Genomic DNA, 21,669 nt, shown 5'->3' on the forward strand with positions numbered 1-21,669 from the left:
CTAAATTGTGCATTTTGTATTGAGGTCTCGAGGGGACATGAAAAATTTAGGGAGTACCAGGCCCTCCCTAGCCCCCCTCTGGTTGCGAGCCTGTTGCAGAGTAGCATTTACCAACTGAATCTGGTATAGACTTATTACTATATTGTCACATTTTCCCTTATTGAGGAGGAGGTAGGTGAATGACCGCTCAAGACGTTGCCAATTTCAGTTATCTGCATCTGTCCATCAACCTCTTTTCTCGGAAACAACCGCGGAGCCCAGGAGGGTAGGTATCAGCGGTCTGTTTTGTCAATTGTTTCGATCAAAAAAAAACCCTAAACAATGAGGTCATGTGGTTTTCGAAGCCGTACATGACAACGAGGTCGCTTCGTATTTTGAAGTGAAATAAATAAATAAGAATATTGCTTTCTTTCCTAAACGCTAAACCTTTTTTAACTTGATGTAATAAACAACCTATATGATACTGATTGATACAATTGGATTTGGAGGAGTATTCCTTTTCCATCTAGGGGTGTGTGTAAAGAAATTTGGAGGAGTGTTAGGGGGTGTTGGGGGGGTGTAGATTACTCCCTGTGTGTGTGTACATTTTGTTTACAAAAATGAAGGAAATAGTGAAAAAGTAGAAGCAAAAACTTAATGAATAAAACAAATGGGGTTTGAATCTTATCACATAACTTCTGTCATAGTAATTGGACAGTCAAAAAACTAGGGAAAATTTGATAATAAAAGGAAAAATTTTGCGTTAGTCGAGGGAAATTTCTCACGGAAACCTACGAACACTGGCGGTAGCGGCGTGCGGCCGTAGAGAGCAGGCAAGACAGCGATGATGGGTGTGTGCGTAGACTACATACGTCAACACAACTAACCCAGTTTCCAATGAAATTTTCATCAGTACTTTCTTCTTTCTTTTGCACATTTTCACTGCCAATTTCTTTCTTGTATTTTACATTTCACTGTACTGCAGTACCACCTTAAGCCAACGGCTGATTTATTTTTCTTTGTCACCGTCATATAACAATGTATTTCTCACATATTACATCAATTGAGTATGTTATCCCTCAAATATTTCACTCGTCACAGGAACTTTTCCTGATAAACTAAAAGTTGCTAAAGTTAAATCATTACACAAAAAATGTAAACCCAACGAAATATAAAACTATAGACCGATATCATTGCTACCCATTATAGGTAAAATTCTGGAAAAAATCATGTTCAATCGAGTAATGGATTTCATTAATAAATACTCTATTTTAACCAACACACAACATGGTTTCTTCAAAGGTAAATCCTCAGAGACAGCAATTTTTTCATTTTCTAGAAACCTGCAGGAAGTTGCTGGACAAGAAAAAATTATGCATAGGAATATTTTTGGATCTAACAAAAACCTTGATTTAGTAAATCATAATAGCCTATATTGCTGAAAAAAACTTAGCTGCTATATGGTATTAGAGGCTTAGTAAATAATGGTTTGAGTTATACCTTAAAGATCGGAAGCAAGTAATTGAAAGGGCCACTTCTCTCTCTTCTTTATATAAATGATCTTTCTGAGAGTATTAACAGTTCATGTGTGACTTTATATGCAGATGATATAAATATGGAAGATGAAAGCGAATTAGTTTCAAACTGCCAAACGGCAATGAACCAACTTTTAAGATGGATGAATAAATATGGCCTAAAATGGTCTAATTCATCCATCCATAATTAATGCAAATAAAACATGTGCCTTAAATTTTCACAGTGGTAAAAGAAAACAAGTCAATGCAATAATAAGAATAAATAATAAAACAGTTAAATATGTAGAAATTGCTACCTTTCTTGGAGATAAAATTTCTAATAATTTCAACTGGAAATCACATACAGAACATGTAAGAAGTAAGTTAAGCAAACTGTGTTATGCAATTAGATGTATAAGAGATAAGATTAATGTAAAAACAACTAAGTGTATATATTATTCAAATTTTCATTCTATAATAAAATATGGCTAGATGTTTTGGGGAAATACACCTAAGAGCATTGTCGTCTTTAGGTTACAGAACAAAGTAGTAAGAATACTTGCAGAAGTAGAATGGAACTCTCCTTGCAGAAATGTTTTTAAGGAACTTGAAATAATGACTCCTCCCTCAATGTATTTGTTCGAAATATTAATATATTAGAAAAAACATAGTAGTGAATTTATTGTTAACAAAGACATTCACAGGTACAACACAAGAAGTAAACAAGGCATTCATTTGCATGCACACAGAACAAATATATACAATAAATCATTTACTCACGAAGGTACTCTATGATACAATATACTTCCATAATGTATAAAATATCATATCTCTGTATATAGCTTTAGAATTAAACTTAAAACGTACTTGATAGAACAATGCTTTTACTCTGTTGAAGAAAATATGCAAAACAATTCGTATATGTAAAATTAAATGTATATTAAGTAAATTAGTGAAACTATAAGAATTCAAATGTAATAATAGTATGTATGTTTATGTATACCGGTATATATATAACTGACATGTCAAATTTCGTTGTATGACGATGAATGGATGCAATAAATGATTATGATTACACTCTTGCAAACAAAAAAAAAAAAAAAAAAAGAAAAAGAAAAGAAAAATTAATATGCATATCAGAAATTGAAGATTTGGAATTTCTTAAAATCTTAACGTTTTATCCTCTCCGACGTCATAATTTTATTTTATATTTAAATACTGGCGCAAATTTCGGGCGATGAGAGGGACATGTCCTCTCCAATCTTGGAACTGGGGGACTGTCCCCCCAATAATCCGATTTGAAATCTGTTTTATGGGGAGGAATCTGATGGTTTGTGTCTGATTGTCACAAAGGAAAGTGAGAGGAAATTGATGTTCCCCGAGAATAAGCCTTAAATCTGCCCGCCTACCAATGTTGAATACAACTCTGCTCCCCTGATCCTTCACATCATTGTTTTTCAACTTTCATAACTATTTTGAACATCGCTTTAAAAAAAATATTGGAACGGTCTTACCCGTCCCCCCCTCCTTCCCCAAGGTTGAAGACAAATTTGCGCAACTATATTTCAACACGAAATCAGACAGTTCCACCATACTTTATTAATGTTCTCGGACACCATTAGCATTGCCAGTATGTTACTTCAGACTTTTCACTGGAACGAATGGGACATTTTTCGGATACTTCGATTATTACGGATCACGTCATATAACGGTGCTTATTATCGCTTCCATATTTAACATACGTTCTTATGTGCTAATAAGTGCTGACTTTGTACTAGACATTCTCGCGTTATACGCACACTACAGATAAGATCCACATATATTCCGATTTCTTATATGTTCCTCTTTCGAAATCAGAATTCATACTTCTTCTGTAAATTTTTCAAAACGGTAGGATGTGCCCCATAAAATAGGATACGGCGCTGCTATGTGTATTATCGGTAACGCAGATATAGCGTGATGTGGATAGAGCCTCCTAGATTTGATGATAATAACAATGTTTGCAAACGGTATGAATTATATAGTTCCTCGTTATGAAGTTTCCGCCATTCCCCATTCCGGTTCCTCTTGGGTCCGAATATTCGTCTTAGGATCTCGTTCCCAAATACTTTCAGTCTGCGTTCCTCCCTCAGAGTAAGCGACCATTTCGCAACCATAGAGAACAACAGACATGATTATCATTCTTTATATTTTAAGTTCAAATTTCTCGCCAGAATTCGCGATGAAAAAAGTTTTGAACTGAATGATAACAAATTCTATGCTTTTAGTCGACATTTAATTTCTTCGTGAATGTGGTTTTAGTCTTTTAATATTGATAGGTATTTGAAAGTATTCACTTTATCGAAAGTATTGTTTGATATTTTAAAGTCAGAGGCATAGTCGGCGCCACAGTGGGTGCAATGGGTGCAGTGGGTAACTTCGATTTTCAGATTTCCTAGAATAATCGTTTCTATTTTGTATATTTCTTGTTTCCTACTTTTGGATATATTTGAGTGACTTTTTAAGTCTCATAAGTTACTTGCTATCATAGCGTGTTTTTCTTTGAGTAAAACTCAGGGATTATTTTTGAGATCTTAAGGCTCAATAGAGCAGAGCGTTCTGGCAACAATGTTAGGATGTGTTGTCCCATCCTAGCCTGCACCCACATTACCAAAATCCTGGCTCCGTCTATGGTCAGTGGTACATTAATCCATATTTGTTAGAGTAAATACTGCCACAGTGTACGAGAACAGCCACTGTAAGATCGCGGTTATTTACTTGCTTTACATACTGTGATTTGAGATGCGCAAGTTAGTGAGACATTCGTGTATACTCACGATATAATTTGGCCAAAGACACTAACCAAACTCGTTTTTTTTTTTAAAGTTATTTATTGGAATCTGTAAGTAAGTTTGAAGAAGCATGTCAGGAATAATGGGGCTTGTCTTTGCATTTGTAATAGGAAATGGCGGTTCATGCAAATGAATTTTGGTTTCGTAAAATACGTAAAATTCACGTAAACTTTTAACAATGTCTGCAAATGTCCGTGTTTTCCTATTGAACCTACTGCAGAGAGTAATATTTCATCTTCCATTACCATGTCTCATATCTTGCTACTTTGCTATCTTCTCAAATACCTATCTTTTTCATCCAGAGGTATATACCTCTCAGGCGTCCCAAATAACATCTGATGTGGAAAGACGAGAACTTTGCGACCAAGTATTTCATAAAATCATTTAATGATAAAATCATTTAATCATTTTTTGTCCAGGTCTTTTCTTGTGAATGGACTTTCGTACAGCACCACTCAACAATGAGGAGTAATACTGGGCATTAATTGTGCTCCCTTTGTCCAGAAAATCCACATGGATAACACCCTTCATGTCCCAGAAGACACTTGCCATGATCTTACCAGCGGACAGCTGCATTTTGCTTCCGTCACACCATTCGTACACTCTTGTCCGTGAAATCGTTTGTTCACCATATTGTGCTTGCAATTTTCTGAAAATCTCAGCTGGTTTAACTTTCTCCTTCATAAGAAATTTGATTACACACCGCTGCTCTATAACTACAGACACACTAATTGTCGCCATGTCCGTTGCAACTGCTGCGCATGCACCAAATACGTCATGCCGAGCGCTAGTTACTAGAGAAGGAATACATTACGTCACCCGCAAGTTTCATCATGATCCGGGTATTCATCGATGATTTACGTACGAAAATCCCGGTCAACCTCGAACGACCTTTGTAGGCCTAATAGCATCCCTGCTCCAACTCATTTTTCTTTACTGCAATTCAATTTCCCACAAAACAAAGAGCATGGATATTTGGCACAAAATCTTTCGCCTCCTTTTAACACACCACGGCGCTGCAATCGGACCAGAAATGCTACGAAATAAAGCAGATTCTATTGACAAGAAATGCCATAGGATATGCCATGGCATGGGAAATGCTACAGCATTTGCTACTTTACACGGTAGGATATCGATGATACGATTTTTGCTACGAGAAATGCTTCCGTCTAAAACTAGCCTAAGAAAGAAGAAGCAAGGAAATATTATTCGTCACACGAAGATGTCGACATAGGAAGAACTTTTCGTTTTATTTTTTTGTTTCGTCCCCTTTTAGAATACAGAGACCCAAGTCCTTAACAAAGTAATTAAGATCAAAAAATAGTCTGAATCAAGTTCAAGATTGTTTTCAAATACTATAAAAATGGAATGGCTTTTTAGAAATTTCGATTATGACTCATTATTTAAGTGATATTTAAAAAAAATGCCTGAATAGCAAGAGGATTATATTTGGTTGTTATTTGTTCTACATCAAACGCTTGCGGTAGTCGGTCGTCGCTGAAAGTTTGTTTGAATCCCTCCCCCCTCAGCTTGGCTTGTGGTCTCGTGACCTGTATGGCCAACCCTACTGATTTTTCGGTAGATCTATTGATGGATTTTTAGAAAAACTACTAAATCTCCTGAAATTTACGTTCCACAGTAAAGCGATTGCTATTATTTATCTAGGCTATAATATACTCATTGTATAAAGTTGTGTAATAATCATATATTGGCGGCTTGGAACTATTTTACAGAGTTATTACACATAAGTGGTAATTAGTGTTGTAAATAGAAAAAAACTGTTCGTATTTTTCAGGAATGTACGTTTCTTTAGAAAAAACATTGCTTATCGTTTTTTTCTAAATTTCGTTTTTTTTTAAATAGTCATTTGTAATGCATCTTACGTCTATTTAACTATGAAATATTTTTATATAGGTGTAATTACCGTAAAATGCAACACAAATTAAATGCTAGATACTGATACGCTACAAATATTTTACAATTTACATGAAAACCATACCTATTAACAACTCGAGTCACAGCAGTTTTCATTAACATCAACTAAGAAATAATAGCAGAAATGAAATTTTGTTTTTTCGTGAAAGCGGGCCGTTAATAAGTACAAAAATAATGTCACGAACAGTATAAAATTCAAATAACTTGTCTAAAGATAAAAACTAATACTAATTTTGCTTAATAGTATTTTTCTAAATATCATATATAAATAATTTGTCGACTAGATATATATATATGATATGCAGAGCCGGCTCTACCGTATATGTAACACGTGCATTTGCATGGAGCGGCAAGTTTGGAGAGTCCGGCAAAATCTGTCAAGTATATTATTTAAATTAAATATTTCTTGTTGGAAACAGACTTCCTGATGATGGTAGTTACATTTAATAGTCTGACCTTCTATTTGAATGCTACATTCATAAATTATGTTTAGGTTGCATTAGTTTAAGGCCACATGGACAATGCTAAAGCAAATGGTCGAATAAATTCGAGCACAAATTGCTTGATTGTTGCCAAATGCAAGAATTCAGTTCTCGAATAGTAGCGAATATCTGTTCCATTTAGTAAGTTATCAAAGTTTTGATATGACAACTAGTCTTGTTTTTGTCAGAAACAAATTCCTTATCATTGAAGATAGAAACAAGTTTTTTTAAAAAAAATGATAACAGATGTACAAGAAAAATCAAGAAATAAAGATAAAAGAGCTAGTTGCAGTGGAATTGCAAACAGATACATTGAGATTGAAGCTCGATATTGAATTCTATAAAAAGGATTACCATCTTTCCTCTGCAGGTGTGTTTGCTTTATCTTTCACTAACATAATAGATTAATATTTAAAAGAAAGAGAAAAACAGACACAACGGGATTGCATTTTTAGTAAGTATTTAAGCATTTCTGAGTGCAACTGCACTTACCCTCCTTTTCATTTTTCATGCTGGAGTAGCATACTTAAAATGATGATTTTTAAGATTTGTTCTTTCTGGAGAAAGGGGGAGGCGGCAAATTATGCCATTGCACGGGGTGACAAATTGCCTAGGGCCGACCCTGGTGGTATGTATATACAAGACATGAATATAGGATGACACAATTTGAAGTAATGCAAGGTATTTCAAAATTAATATTAGAGTTTTGAAACTTTGTAGTATTTATTACAATTAACTTACAATTACAAATATTATATCAAATGAATGAGCAACTCAAACAGTTTTGTACGCACGCATGTGTATGCATTGTTTCTTCTGTCTGCTGTTAGGAAGAGCAAGTAGCAAAGATGGAGACTAGAGAGCAGAAAGCTTTTTGTGTTTTAATAAAGACTGAATCTGTACAGTGCAACCATCTGTGTGAAAAATATTAAAGAGACGCTTGCAACTACGTCCTTATCGTTTACAGTTGCTACAGCTCTAAAGACTACAGATTACGGTTTACGTGCCAATTTTGCAAGTGAAATATTGCTGCATAACAATGAAGATTTTTTGGATCGTGTCGTCTTCAGTGATAAATCGACATTTCACCTAATTGCTAATGCGAACACTCATAATGTTTGCATCTGGCCGTCAGCAAATCCTCAGGAGATGGTACAGTTGAAACGAAACTTCCCTAAATTGAATGTGTTTTGTGCCATATGGCGGAATGTTTATGGGCCTTTCTCGCCTATCGACTAGATGTGTGCCGTGTGACGAATGAATCTCACACTGAACACTTGTACGTAAAATGTAATAAGTACTACGAAAACTTAAATATCCCATATTCAATTTGAAATACCCTGCATTTCTCACCAACAGTGTTGGAACTAAGATTTAAAAAGGAGCGAAAATTTTCGTTATAAAGTTATTGTTTACACCAACGATATTATTATTAGTCGAGACTATAACTACAACAACAACATGGGTTAGTAGTAAAATAAATGTAATCAAATGTTCACTCGGTGGCCCAGGTGGCCAAAGTGGCACATACGGGTGTGTCACTTTTTTAATCCGCTCCTATGTGGACACTAATTAAGATATCGGGACATTATTCTTGCGAAATGTGGTTGGACAAAAGTTTACCATATTAATTTCTTTTTCAGAAGTGGTGTCGAATTTCCTTCTCAAATTTCACCCGAGTCAAAAATTCGAGAATTTTCTAATTTCGAATGTCCTTTACTTCTTTTTTCTCTGTAGCTTTCTTCATTGTAGAAGACTTCCTTAAGACTTGCCAGGTAGATACCTTGGATGGATACCTAACTGTTGACATCAATTAGACGGGCCTGCGCGCAGTGTTTCCAATTAGGGAAATTAAAATTTCCCTAAATTTGGGCAAAAATTCGAAATTTTTGTTTATAAATCCGTACCTATCCGTCCGAGTGCAAGTCTACTTACACCAATCGAACATTTGTCCATACTTAACAAACGAAAGTACAGATCGTTATAATGGGGTAATTAGGGGGCGCACGAAAAATTTGTATTTAGGTTCTAATTCTTGATTTTTCTAGTTTTTCCCTACTTTTCTGTTTGCCGTAATATATTTTTGGTAAGTAGAAGCTTTGTTCCTTAAATATCGCCATAATACTTGTAAGATATATTAGTGGTGTACCAATGTTTAATTTAAGATAGTTTGGGCGGTATTCAGAGAGAATTCGTTAATCGAAGGTTAACTACAGACTAGTTAGTAATCATACTAACTCTTTAATAAGGAAGGTGTCCTTTTTGATATTCAGAGTCTACTTTGAGTATAACTAAAATGATGATTTGGGTATGATTAACTTATAGATCCCCAATGTATCGGTGAGTAAAATAAATGTGGCAACTTTGAAAAGTAGATGAGCGCATGCGTAGTCTGTAAAAATGAAAATACATGAATTACGAAATACGAAATGTTGTGTCGCACACTAAACCGTGGGTAAAAGATTAGTCTCTGCTCTAGATTTATTAATCACACGTGATTAACTTCGTCCAATACTACGTTCTAATCAGAGACTCTGAATACAATTTTGATAACCATCCGTTAGTCAACTCCGTAGTATGGTGTTAATCAGACGTCAAAACGACTCTGCATAAGGACCTTTGTGTCTGTCTGGTAGCAGTGTTACCAGCTACAGAAAATTTAATTCCAGATTTTAGGGGGAAATTTTGGGAAATTATCAGTTTTGTCTTTATTATTTCGCTTTTGTTGGCTACATCGGAACAAACGTACCAGTATTTGAAAGTCTCGTCTTTGCTCAACACAACGCAATATAGAAAGTTTCAATAGGATAATTAGGGCAAGTACAGTTGAGGTTTACAGTAGACCTTGTTCTCTAATTGGAAAGATAACTGTGATTTTTTAAGGTAGAATGAGATATTTTTTATTGACATGCTTACTTTATTAGGAGGGATATCAAAGCTTATTTTAGGATAGTTTGTGTGTCTGATAGCAGTGTTGTCAGCAACAGAAAATTTTAATTCCAGACTTTAGGGGCAAATTTTGGAAAAATTCCCTTCTTTCTATTATTTCCCTCTTGTTAGCTACACTCGAACAAACGTACCAGTGTCTAAAAGCCTCGTCCTTAGCCTACACAGCACACCATAAAAAGTTTCACTAGAATAGTTAGGGGAAGTACAGTTGATGTTTATAATAAACCATGTTCTGTAAAAGAATTTCTGAGGTAGAATGAGATACTTTTTTAAAAAATGTCATGCTTACTTTGTTAGATATCGCCATGATACTTGTAGGATATATTCTTGGAGTAATAAGGTTTATTTTCAGATAGTTTTCGTTTGTCTGGTGACAGTGTTTCCAGCCAAACAATTAATTCTCAATTTTAAGTGAAAAATTCGAAAAATTTCCCTTTTCCTTCTGTTATTACCCTCTTGCTGGCTACATTGAAACAAACGTACCACCATCTTAAAGATTCCTCTTTGACCTACAGAACGCACCATAAAAATTTTCAATAGGATAATTTGAGAAACTGTAGCCCCGGCGTATCTGTTGATTTTTGCTTCTGAGATGTAAAAAGTGTCAACATTTCATGTGTATGATGACAGAGAACTTTTTCTTTCCCTCTTTGAATGGAAGCCAGCGACTTCAGGATTTCACTGTACCTTGTCAACACACCAAAGATTTTTAGGTGACCTTAACCCATATAGCAGCAGTTTCAGATACAAAAAATTTTGAAATTCGGTTAGGGATTTTTTGTAAAGTTTCACCCTACATTTCCATCAATATTTTCCCATTCGTTCGCAACAATGCAATGCAACTTACACCAAAAAATAGCCACATCAAATTTCTAAAAAGCAAGTCCTTAACCATATCAATCGAATGAATGGTTTTTGAGCAATAAGTCACTAACTGAAAATGTAGGAAAACGCCAAAAATGACCTGGGTCCGAATGTAATAATCACACAATTTTGCTCGTATAGGTACAAAGAAATAAACGATTTGTAAGTTACGAGGACTTCGATTCAAGTTCTGTTGATTATTTCAATAATCTGCAACATAAATCAATAAATAATAGTTGCCAGAAAAAAACAGACATTTGAAAAAAAAACATGAAAAAGAACGATGTTTTTTTTTAAAAAAACTTCACAGAAAAAAAACGTTTTTTTACAACACTAGTGGTAATTACGTTCTAACGGGACTGTTGAGTTGACTTTAAGCGGGATTTATTCCTTTCAACCCATTCCAAGAAGAATGATTCGTTCATCCGAATCAGATCCTTTCGTTTCGGTATGTTGAATGATTCCGAATTCCATGGTTTCCCAATTTGATTCCTCACAAGGATTCGTTCTTCTCTGAATCGAATTCTTTCATTCCAGTAAGTTGAATAAATCCGAGTTCCATATGGTTATGCAGTTTGATTCCTTCTTTCATCGAAAGTAGTCAAACTACGTTTATCAGTTAGCCCCGGACACTAATGGAAAACAAACCTTTTTTTTTTTAAAAAAAAAAAGAAAGATCTTAATATATGATAATAAACATAGTGAAGCACAACAGTATACAACATTGTTTTGGTATTCTGTGTAGCCAGAAACTATGAACAAAGAGGTGTAACACACTTGATATTGGATGTGAGGTAATGCCTCGAATTCGAAACTGGGGAGGAAGTTTACTTGATTGTTTGTTTCTATACACATGTCTGAATACATACGTCACAACTGTAGTAGGGGTTTCTTGGATCAGTTTCTGCACATACCTTATGAGCCCAGTCCTTCAGATTGAACACTGAATCCAATCTTCTATGAGGTTCATTTAGAAATGCTTTTGTGCAGTTTTCTGCTCTTTAGTAGATCTGTGCTCAAGTTTGAGTTATTCACAGTGGCGGCTCGTACTGTCATTAACAATGCGTGCTACAATATATATATATATATATATATATATATATATATATATATATATATATATATATATATATATATACGTGTATTTACCCACTGAAGGCGGAAGTTGATATCCATCCTTCGATTCTTAATGCTGGCAAACTTTTCTATCACCCTGGAGTTGAAATCTAGCATGTTGTTGATCAAACTTTTTTCTATCGAGAGCATGGCAAGGGCAGTTAACCTTTCTGACCTACGGAAATTCCCCACGAATGTCTTAATTCTCTTTAGAGAGGAAAAGCATCTCTCAGGCTCTGCTGTGGACATTGGTATGGTCACTATTATTTGCAAAAGGGTTGTTATTTCGCTAAAATTGGCCTGTAGCTTGTTTTTAAGGATAAGCTGACAGAACCAAAAGCTCAGTGCGAAGTCACTGCTTACCTAACATTGGGTAGCTTTAAACCGCAGTATCCAGAATATGTTCCGGAAAAATCACTAAAATTTGCAAAATCCAGAAGTTTGGCGGCATCCAAATGGCTTGTTTTCTCAAATCGATTTCGCGCATCCGCAGAAATGCGATTACATACTTCTTTGGCATTGGGTACTCTGTAAGATATAATCCGCCCACATTTGTTTTCACCAACTGTTGGAAGAAACATATCACTTGTCCTAATATTGTCTGTGTCATTCCGAATTTTCTCAATGGCTTCAATGAAATATTTAAGTGCTGTTTGTACTTTAATGGTAGGCCTGCACTGAATTTGATTATAGAAAATATTAACATGCGGCATTATTTTGTGAAAGAATTCTAACCAAAACATGAATTCCCGGTGTTGGATTTCTCTAGTTCTGAAAAGCACTATTTCGAAACATTTTAATTTTCATAGACGGAATTTGCGGTTCGTGACTTGAAATTACATCGAGTAGCTGACCCATTCGGAATACGTCGCAGAGCCACTTTTTCCAAAACAGATACACGCTGTGGGGAGCAGGAGGAAAAATGTGGAAAATCTTGAAAGACTACAGGAAAAAAACACTTGTCGATTGATTTTGAGATGCAGTTCTTTCCATTATCAAATTTAATTGGTTAACAATGGACGTAGTGTACCAAAGAAAAGTGTTCTTTAATTTTATATTGCACGTCATTAATTGATCCCTTATTACCGATGCCCCATTAAATGTATGTGCTATAATTTTACTACGATCTGAATGTGTGTCAAAAATGTTCAATTCATTTAACATACACTCCCGACAATTCTGGGCTCTCGGACCTTTAGGATTAAAGAAAGTAAAAAAGAGGAGAAAAGACAGAACCGAGCGGCGAGCACCGCCAGTAAGCAGAAGAAGAAAGCGAGAAAGAGGAATATTTGGCGCTTGCGCAGAATGTCTTTGGGCTCAACCTAACTCAGCACGGTGGAAGCTATTCTGGGTGTGAAAAAAAGAAAGTGGACAAGGCATATTGAGATCTTTGCTCCATGCTAGAGATATATTTGTTGAGTAGGCTTGTATAGTTCAAGCGGGCTCTATTCAGTACAGCCCGCTCGGTTCGTTACTACAACTTTCACACTGCTGAAGGCGCTGATAATCGCGCTCCAGGCTCGAAAAAGAAGATCGTCATGGGAAAGTTCTGTATTTTTTTAATTAACGAACAGTTTAAACAAATGAATAGATGAACATTTTTTGAACTAAAATTAGTCTAACACAAATACACAAACATAGGAAGCGTGCTGTAGCCCGGTAGCCCTACGTCAGGAACCGCTACTGGTTATTCAGCCAGGTTATATGCAAGCTAAGAAATTCTTTACGTGTGAGGGACATCAAACGATTATCAAGTTCTTCGACGTGTCGAACAAGTTGCTCTTCAACGAAATACTGTTGAAAACGTTCTAACTTTGGTTCAAGGCTGACTCCTGTTCCATTTCTTATCCATTTAACCCTATCATCAAGGTGACCAGACGTCCCGTTTTAGCAGGGACATTCCCTTATTTTCAACCGTTGTCCCGTTTTTTTCTGATTCTCAAACGGGACGCCTAAATATCCCGTTTTTAAGGAAACATGACCCAGGTGTCCCGTAATTATTATTCAAAATATAAATGGAGAATGCTAATTCTATACTCTTCCGTACCAACACTCATCGGGAAGGTTCAGCCGTGCCTAGAACTTCTGAATATTCAAATGAGAATTGATGTTCTGTGGTTCAAGTGGGAATTGAGTGGGAATTCTGAGTGTTGAAGTAGTTAAAAGTATTGTTGGGTAGTACTTAAGTTAGAAACGCTGTGTTATCATTCTTACTTGTGTATTTTGTAAATTGAGAACACTGCTGAGTTCCAAAATGCAGTGTGAAAGTCACCCCCCATTCTCCGATACGTATGCGTCCCGTTTTTGTAAGTAAAAGTTCTGGTCACCTTGCTATCATGCAGTGAACCTCTGAAAATACCAAATCTAGCAGTTGCTTCTCTGGTTCCTAATTTTCCACTAATTATCTGATCAAGAACGTTCTTCATAGACTCTTCACCTCAGACACCTCTCTTTGTAGTTCCTGGCATCTTACTTGTAAATAATTTAAAACGATTTTAATATTTGTTTGTATTCTTATTTGATGTTATATAAATAATAATTAATTACATAGGCCACTATATTTCCAATCTAAGAACATTCATAGGTGTCCGGGGCTAGAAGCCAAACATGTGTTCGGGGCTAGGCGGGACGTATATGACCATAGACAATGCTATAAACTGTTCTCATAAGAATAATTTAACCTTTGGAGAGTAGAATAGTTCCCAATCTTCGCCTTCCCCTTTTTAATCCTTAGGATAGGTATACAGGTATATACGGGCTTACGATAGTTTTTTATATGGTTAGAGGGACTTTTTACCTGTTTGTGGACCGATAATGATGTAATTTTACCCATAATTCACCTGATTTTCCATTAAATAAACACAATTCATTTTTTATTTTCCCTGTTCATTTTTTATTAAGCATTAGAAACCCCTGTTTATTTTTTATCAGCCCACAGAAGGCCCTGTTTATTTTTTAACAGCCCTCAGAAGGCCCTGTTTACTTTTTAATCGTCCACAGAAAGCCCTGTTTATTTTTTATCAGTTAACAGAAAGCCCTGTTCATCTTTTAGCAGCCCTCAGAAGGCCGTGTTTATTTTTTATTAGTTTACAGAAAGCCCTGTTCATTTTTTATTAGTCCACAGAAAGCTATATTTATTTTTAACAGCCCTCAGAAGGCCCTGTTCATTTTTTATTAGTTCTCAGAAAGCCCTGTTCATTTTTTAACAGCCCTCAGAAAGCACTGTTTTTTATTTACCTTATGACGCGTGTAAGATGTTTTCGCTGGCGCCCGTACTGTCTGGTTGTGCTGCGACTTTCCTTTATACTTTCCCCGCCCGTCCACTTTGTATATTACCGATTGTCCATTAACCGTACTGTATTGAACGTTAACTTTGCACTGGCGCCATTATTGTCGCGAGTTTTTTTGCCCGCCCTCTTTGTATATTTGCCGCTTGGTAGCCGTGGACGCTAATGGTATTTTCCTTTTATAGATACCGGCACACTTTGTATATTGTAACGATTGCAAAATCGTTACATTTTTGTTAATAGTTTCATTATGAAAATTACTCTTTTTGTTTTCTTTTTTTTAAAAAAAGTAAGAAAGTTTAAAAAATTGTTTTTGAAGAATAATTTAGTTATACATTGTTGTATTGAAATGAGAATACTTTCATTGCAAAGATCGTTTAAAAAGCTTTAAAATGATATATATATGTCTATATGTTAGCTTAGTAATACTTGTAATACGGCAGAGAATCAATCTTTAAAAAAAAACTTTCGCAACCACTTCAGTTTAGCGCAGTATTCTAGAGTGACGTATGTAATGAGTTGGGCTCTGCGCAGTAGCGAGAGTCTTGGTCTTATATATGCCATTCTGATCCGCTGCGCCTCATAACTGTTTCGTAGTTTATTGAGCCAACACGGGTTGGACTCAAGTATTCGACTTACATTACTTCGCGCCGAAAGTTGTGCTTTTTAGAAAAAAGTAAAACGTGGTCAAAGTGTTCAGTATAGTTATGCCTCGTGTTATATGGTGAAGAGTGCATTAATTATAACTGTGCAACTAAACTTAGTGCTAAATTACTCAGACTTTTAAAAATCTTAGTTTAAATTACGTGCCTAATTAAGTTCTATAAAGTTGAATCAGTTTAAAAGTAAAAAAAATACTGGTATTTCCGTGTTTCTAGTGTGTGAAGTAGTGGTAAAGAAGACGTATCTTGCAAGTGAATGAAATGAAATTAAAAAGGTCTAATTCCTTTTAATAATAGTTCCGTATTAAACCCTTTTAAAGGCTGGAAAATACGTTAAATTCAAATGCTGTTATGTGAGAGACGGAACATGTGTGATACGTCAACGTGTCTAGTGCCTTTCTTGCTTTCGTTGTGCCATTGAAGGTAGAGTGAGAAATTTAACTGGGCAATCGTAAATGGGGGGAAAAAAAGTAAAACGTAAATTCAAGTGTTAAAATTCCACCCTTAAATTGCATACTCTCGTGGTAACTAAGATGAGAAGGATTTCCATAACTTATTTTCGTTCATTATTAAACTTCGTTGCTAAATAACGGTAATTTAATTTCCTAATTACTTCAGTTTTCGTTCATTTCGAAAATAGTCAATTACATTTTAAAATCTAAACCGTCTCTAGTAACTTGATTATAGTTATTGAAGGACTAAAGTAATTTAGTAAAAATGTTTGCTAATTACCGTAATGGCCGTAATTAAGATAGGGTTTAATTAATCTGAGTTTTCTTTCTTAAAAGTGTAACTGCTTCTCAATAACTAAAGTAAATTATAAATAGGTATTTCCTGCTGTGGAAATAGTTTAATCGTCTTACAGTGCTGTTAATGAAAACTTCATTAGTTAGCTAATTAACTAATTAATTGCTGTTAAATGCATTTACTGTTATAATAAATTTCCTGAATTTTTTGGCTAGGTTTCAAATGTAAATTTGAAACAAAATAAATAAATTTTGATTAAAATTAGAACATACTGTCCGTCCGGATAAATTTTTTCTTAAATTTTGAAATGATTGAAGTATTCGCGTGCACTGCACTTTTTGGTATTGTATCGTAATGGAACAGTCACTAAGACCCAAGAGGATCTGGAGAAGAGAATGGTAACTACCTCTGCCTTTCTGTAACTATTATTTCCTGCTGAGTTATGGTAAGTGTGAAGTAGTAATGCTAGTTAAAAGTATTGTAGTTAGTTGAATAGTATCTAGTAGCACGATCACTGCGTATATTCCTCAATTAAGAAATACAGAGAGAAATAAAAATAAATAGTTCAGAACTAAATTGTTAATAAATATACGAGGCTACTTCGAAAGTCACGATAACTGTTTGTTACAGTGAGATAAATTAATTGACGTGGTTGTTACCTTTGCTGTTTTTGAATTATAGAATTCTATTTAACATTTAATATTTGATGATTTGAGAGTTTTGATATTGTGGTCTTCATTCTTGATCTAAATTACTGTAAATGATCTCTGCCTTGTGAAAATTAACTGAGTGTGGTTAAGTCACTCGAGGTCACATTTAGTTTCCTTTTTAACTATTGTAGCTAATAGATACAGGAAACATTCTGACCGCGATACCGAGAATTGTGACAATATTTATCCAATATTTTAACTTAAGTAAGAAGAGAAAGTTTACTTACCTTTGATGACACGCCCGCTATTTTGCTGTTTATTTCCTGGTTGCGGTTGGTGGTTCATTGATGTTGACAATCTTCTTTATGACGTAGAAGAACTTGTTGCGCGAACCGAAAGCAAACAAATATTGCGATACCGCCGTTGTATTTTCGGTTTTAGGTATATTTATAACCTCGGTTGACTAGTTGATTCAGGCTATTTTTGAATTTAATAAAATAATAATTAATTAGCTGAATATATAAATTTGATATTGTAATTTTTATGAAAAACATAATTATTGTGCACTTATGTGCTTTTTTTCCGGAAGCATGGCTTATTTGACACTGATTGCAGGTACAGCATTTGATTGTAGGATATTTGTTGTACCTTGCAAGTCAGAACTATGTTCTTTTACACATTTGGATTGATAATACAGTTTCAATTGGAATTTTTGGTTATTATTATTATTATTATTATTATTATTATTATTATTATTATTATTATTTGAAGTATGAAAATAAGTATTATTTTACGTAAATAGAATTGGAACTTGGGCTCTGAATTAATACTCCGTTATGTTAGGATATATATGACTGGAAGAAAGTTAGTTTTGTATGCTTCATGAAATTATTATAAGTATGTGATTGCGTTTTTAGTATATGAAATTGGATAGAAATAACAGTACATAACACGTAGATGAGATCGTTTTTATTCCATCCCCCTATTATTTAATTGTGAAATTACACGTTACAATTATTTGATATTATAATACAGTTATTATTTTGTTACTAATTGCAGATGCCATATGATTTTAGTTTACTTTTGGATTGTAATATTTAGATTTTAATGTTTAGTGTGTGTATCCTACCAGTTATGTAATTGGCAAGATCAAACAAACAATTTGAAAATGTGTAGAAGTCTTGTTTACCAACCTAATTTTGTGCTGTTTAGATTTTCATATTACATATATATAAGAATAGACAATCCATACATAGGTTGAAACTGAAATTGTATTTTAGATATTTTGGAGGGTGGATTTTAAGGATACCCATTTAGATACTTATTCTTTTATTTAGGGTGCTGCATTTTATTTACAATATTAATGCATAGACATTCAAGATATAAGACCAGAATTTAATAATTTTATTACTAATTTAATACAGCTTGTATTCAAAATAATGGTGAGATTATGGATTGTCAAGTCAAGCGTGAATTTTACTAATTAAACTATATTTACTACGTATGGCACTAATTTTACTAGAACTTGCAATGGTTTTAAGCTGTTTTGTTTGCATGAAATTAATATTAGCGGTTTGATTTACGTTGGAGTTATTTGAATTATGCTTTGAGATTAGTTTTTTTATTTATAATGGGAAACTTTATAGTTGCATTTACTTAGAAATCCTGTTGCAGCGTTTGAATGGTATAGTTTAAGCTTGCTGAGGACTGTATTATTATACTTTGAAGGAAATATACTACGGATATTTAATCTTGTACTTACAAGTGGGCTTGATTCACAAGCCTTCTGGTTAACACTTGGATCTGGTAGATGATTATTTATTTTCTATGCTGCACAACAATAGTTTAATGTATATGGTTTTATTTGACTCAATTTATGTACATTTAAATTACTGACAGAATCATTATAGGTAAAAATTGTTTTTGTCTCGAAATTTTATGTTAAGTGTTTTGATTGTTTACCCTAAAAATATTTTCTATGGAGTATATGTGAATTTGATTATATCTAAGACTAGAATATATTGTTATTGACAGAGTATTTGACATAGGTTTAATTGAAGTTGGGAATCAAAGATTCACAAATTGTCATGTGATGCATATATGGCACATTGATATTTAGTATAGTGTAGTGTAGATATATTTAAATTTAGAATGCACGATAATATTAGAATTTCACATATTATGTATTGTGGTAAAAGATTACCCTACAGAACCAACATATGAAGATTTGGATGATTACACTTTGTATTTTGCTGAACTAGGCCCTTGACGAGATAAGTTTTGTATAGAGATACAGATTAACTACACGCTATTACTGTATGATGATGAAAATGATTGATACTTTATTGTTTGGATATTAGATATATGGGTTAATGGTTTTTAGAAAAGAATTTACGGAAACTTGTGTCCATTAAGATTTTGGAATTTTACATTGCAAGATAGAACTTTGATGTTATTTGGTTTATTTATGGATGTTGATTTAAATTTGTTGAATTATAATTACACTATTCAAACTTGAAACTTGTTTACTGTATTATATTTATGTGACTTACCAGAAATAACTACAAATTAGTTTGTTATATTACATTAGGCCATATTAGAAACTATTTATCAGAATTGGTAACTATATTTGAAATAAGATTGAAGACAAAGAACTATGCTTGAATTTGGCGATGAATAATATTTACTTATTATACTGATTAGAACTTTAATTATGTGTTATGGTACCACCACTAATTTAATACTTTACTGTTCACATATTGCATACATTTTAGGATAAATTAGTTTTTTATGACTATTTGTAGATACTGCACTAAGATTAGAATTTATTTTATGTTGAAATATGACACAATATTAAGTATGAACTATTGATAACTAATACTAACTACGGTTTACTAGGAACACAAGTTCACACTATACTTTGTAGGTTTGAAATTACTAGTCTTTTAAGAAGTAGATGGTTACTATGTTTTAAGAGCAAGGACAATTGATTTGTACAATAGTGACAGCTATTATACAGGATTGGAGATACTCTATTTATATAACTTTAATTTATTAGTATTGCAATTAGCAGATAGAAGTACATTATTTATAAATATTGATGATAACGACTCTCTTAATTATCTATAAATGGTATGTTTATTATTGTTATTTAGATTTGTTTAACTGGAATCAACTAAAGTAACAGTTTTAACTATGACCAATATTATGATCCACTGGAGAATGTTTTTGAGTTGATATCAGTGAAAATGTACACTAGAGACTTATTATATCCTTCGAATTGTAGTTTTTACTAAGAAATGCTATGATTATGAATTATTATGATTTTGAGAGATATATTGATATGTATTGCTTTAATAATAAGAATTAATTGATTTAGAATATTAAGATTGTCAGATGATTCCTGGAATATAGTTATTTATTTATTTATTTTGGATACAAAGCACCACAGCTAAATGACAAGTATTATCCTCTTGAACTACTAAGCACATAATTGACAGATTGCCACATAGTACTTTATAACATAAATGCATAGCAATTACATGTAATGCTAACTGAAGAGTGCACTATCGACATTTACTTAATAGATAGCCAGGCCACCACAAATAGTGACAACTATTGTTTTGTTTAAAGCTATTTAAATATAATTGACAGATGGATATGTTTTGCTTTTATAATAAGATATATTTGGTTTACATTTATGGAGACACTTTTGTTTTTGGTATTAGTCACTTATTTTAGATATGAGGCAGCGCAACTAACGACAGCTATTATTTTATTTGAAGTATTAAATTACGCGAATGTTACTGTGATTTGTTTTTTTTTCGTCATAAGATGTATTTGCTTTACATTAAAGTTGGATATTTTGATTATTACAATACTGAAATCTATATATGTTAGATAGAGGGAAATACAACTAGCGACATCTATTAACTTATTTGCCAGTTTGAATGCCAGTTTGATTTGTTTTCTTTTCATTATAAGATATATTAGGTTTACATTTAAGGATTGATATTTGATTAGTATGATATCAAGACTACTCATGTTAGATAGAAGCTAGCACAACTAGCGACATCTGTTGACTTATTTGAGTTATTAACTGCATGAATGTCAGATTGAATTGTTTTACTTCAAATATTAATTTATTAAACTATAAATATTTTTAAACTGGTTGTATAGTAACAAGGTATATTGACGCTAAATACGACTCAGTATACGACATTACCATGCACTACTTCGTATTTAAATTATTAGATTTTGAATAACAGACTAGGAAGTTTTGCTGTTATACTAAAAGACTAATTATTTTGAATATTTATTCATTCAATTAATAAATACTAATGGATATGCATTATATTTTCTTTTACATAACTTTATATTTCAATCATTTTGCTGCTTATATTAACTTGTTATTGTAGACAGTTTCTTTTGTTAAAGAAATTTGATAAGATAAATATAATTGTATAAACACAGTTAAATTGAAATTATATATTTATAGCCTACATATTGAATAAGTACTGGTTTGATTTACGAGTTGATGATGAAGAGTTGAACAAACACACTGTGAATTTTATATTTGTATATCGGTAAGCATAACATTAAGGATAACTTTCTATGAATATGGAATAATTTTCTTGTACTGAAGAACACTGT

The sequence above is a fragment of the Thermobia domestica genome, chromosome 8 (assembly GCF_964235325.1).
Source record: "Thermobia domestica chromosome 8, izTheDome1.hap1.1, whole genome shotgun sequence".
NCBI lineage: Eukaryota > Metazoa > Arthropoda > Insecta > Zygentoma > Lepismatidae > Thermobia > Thermobia domestica.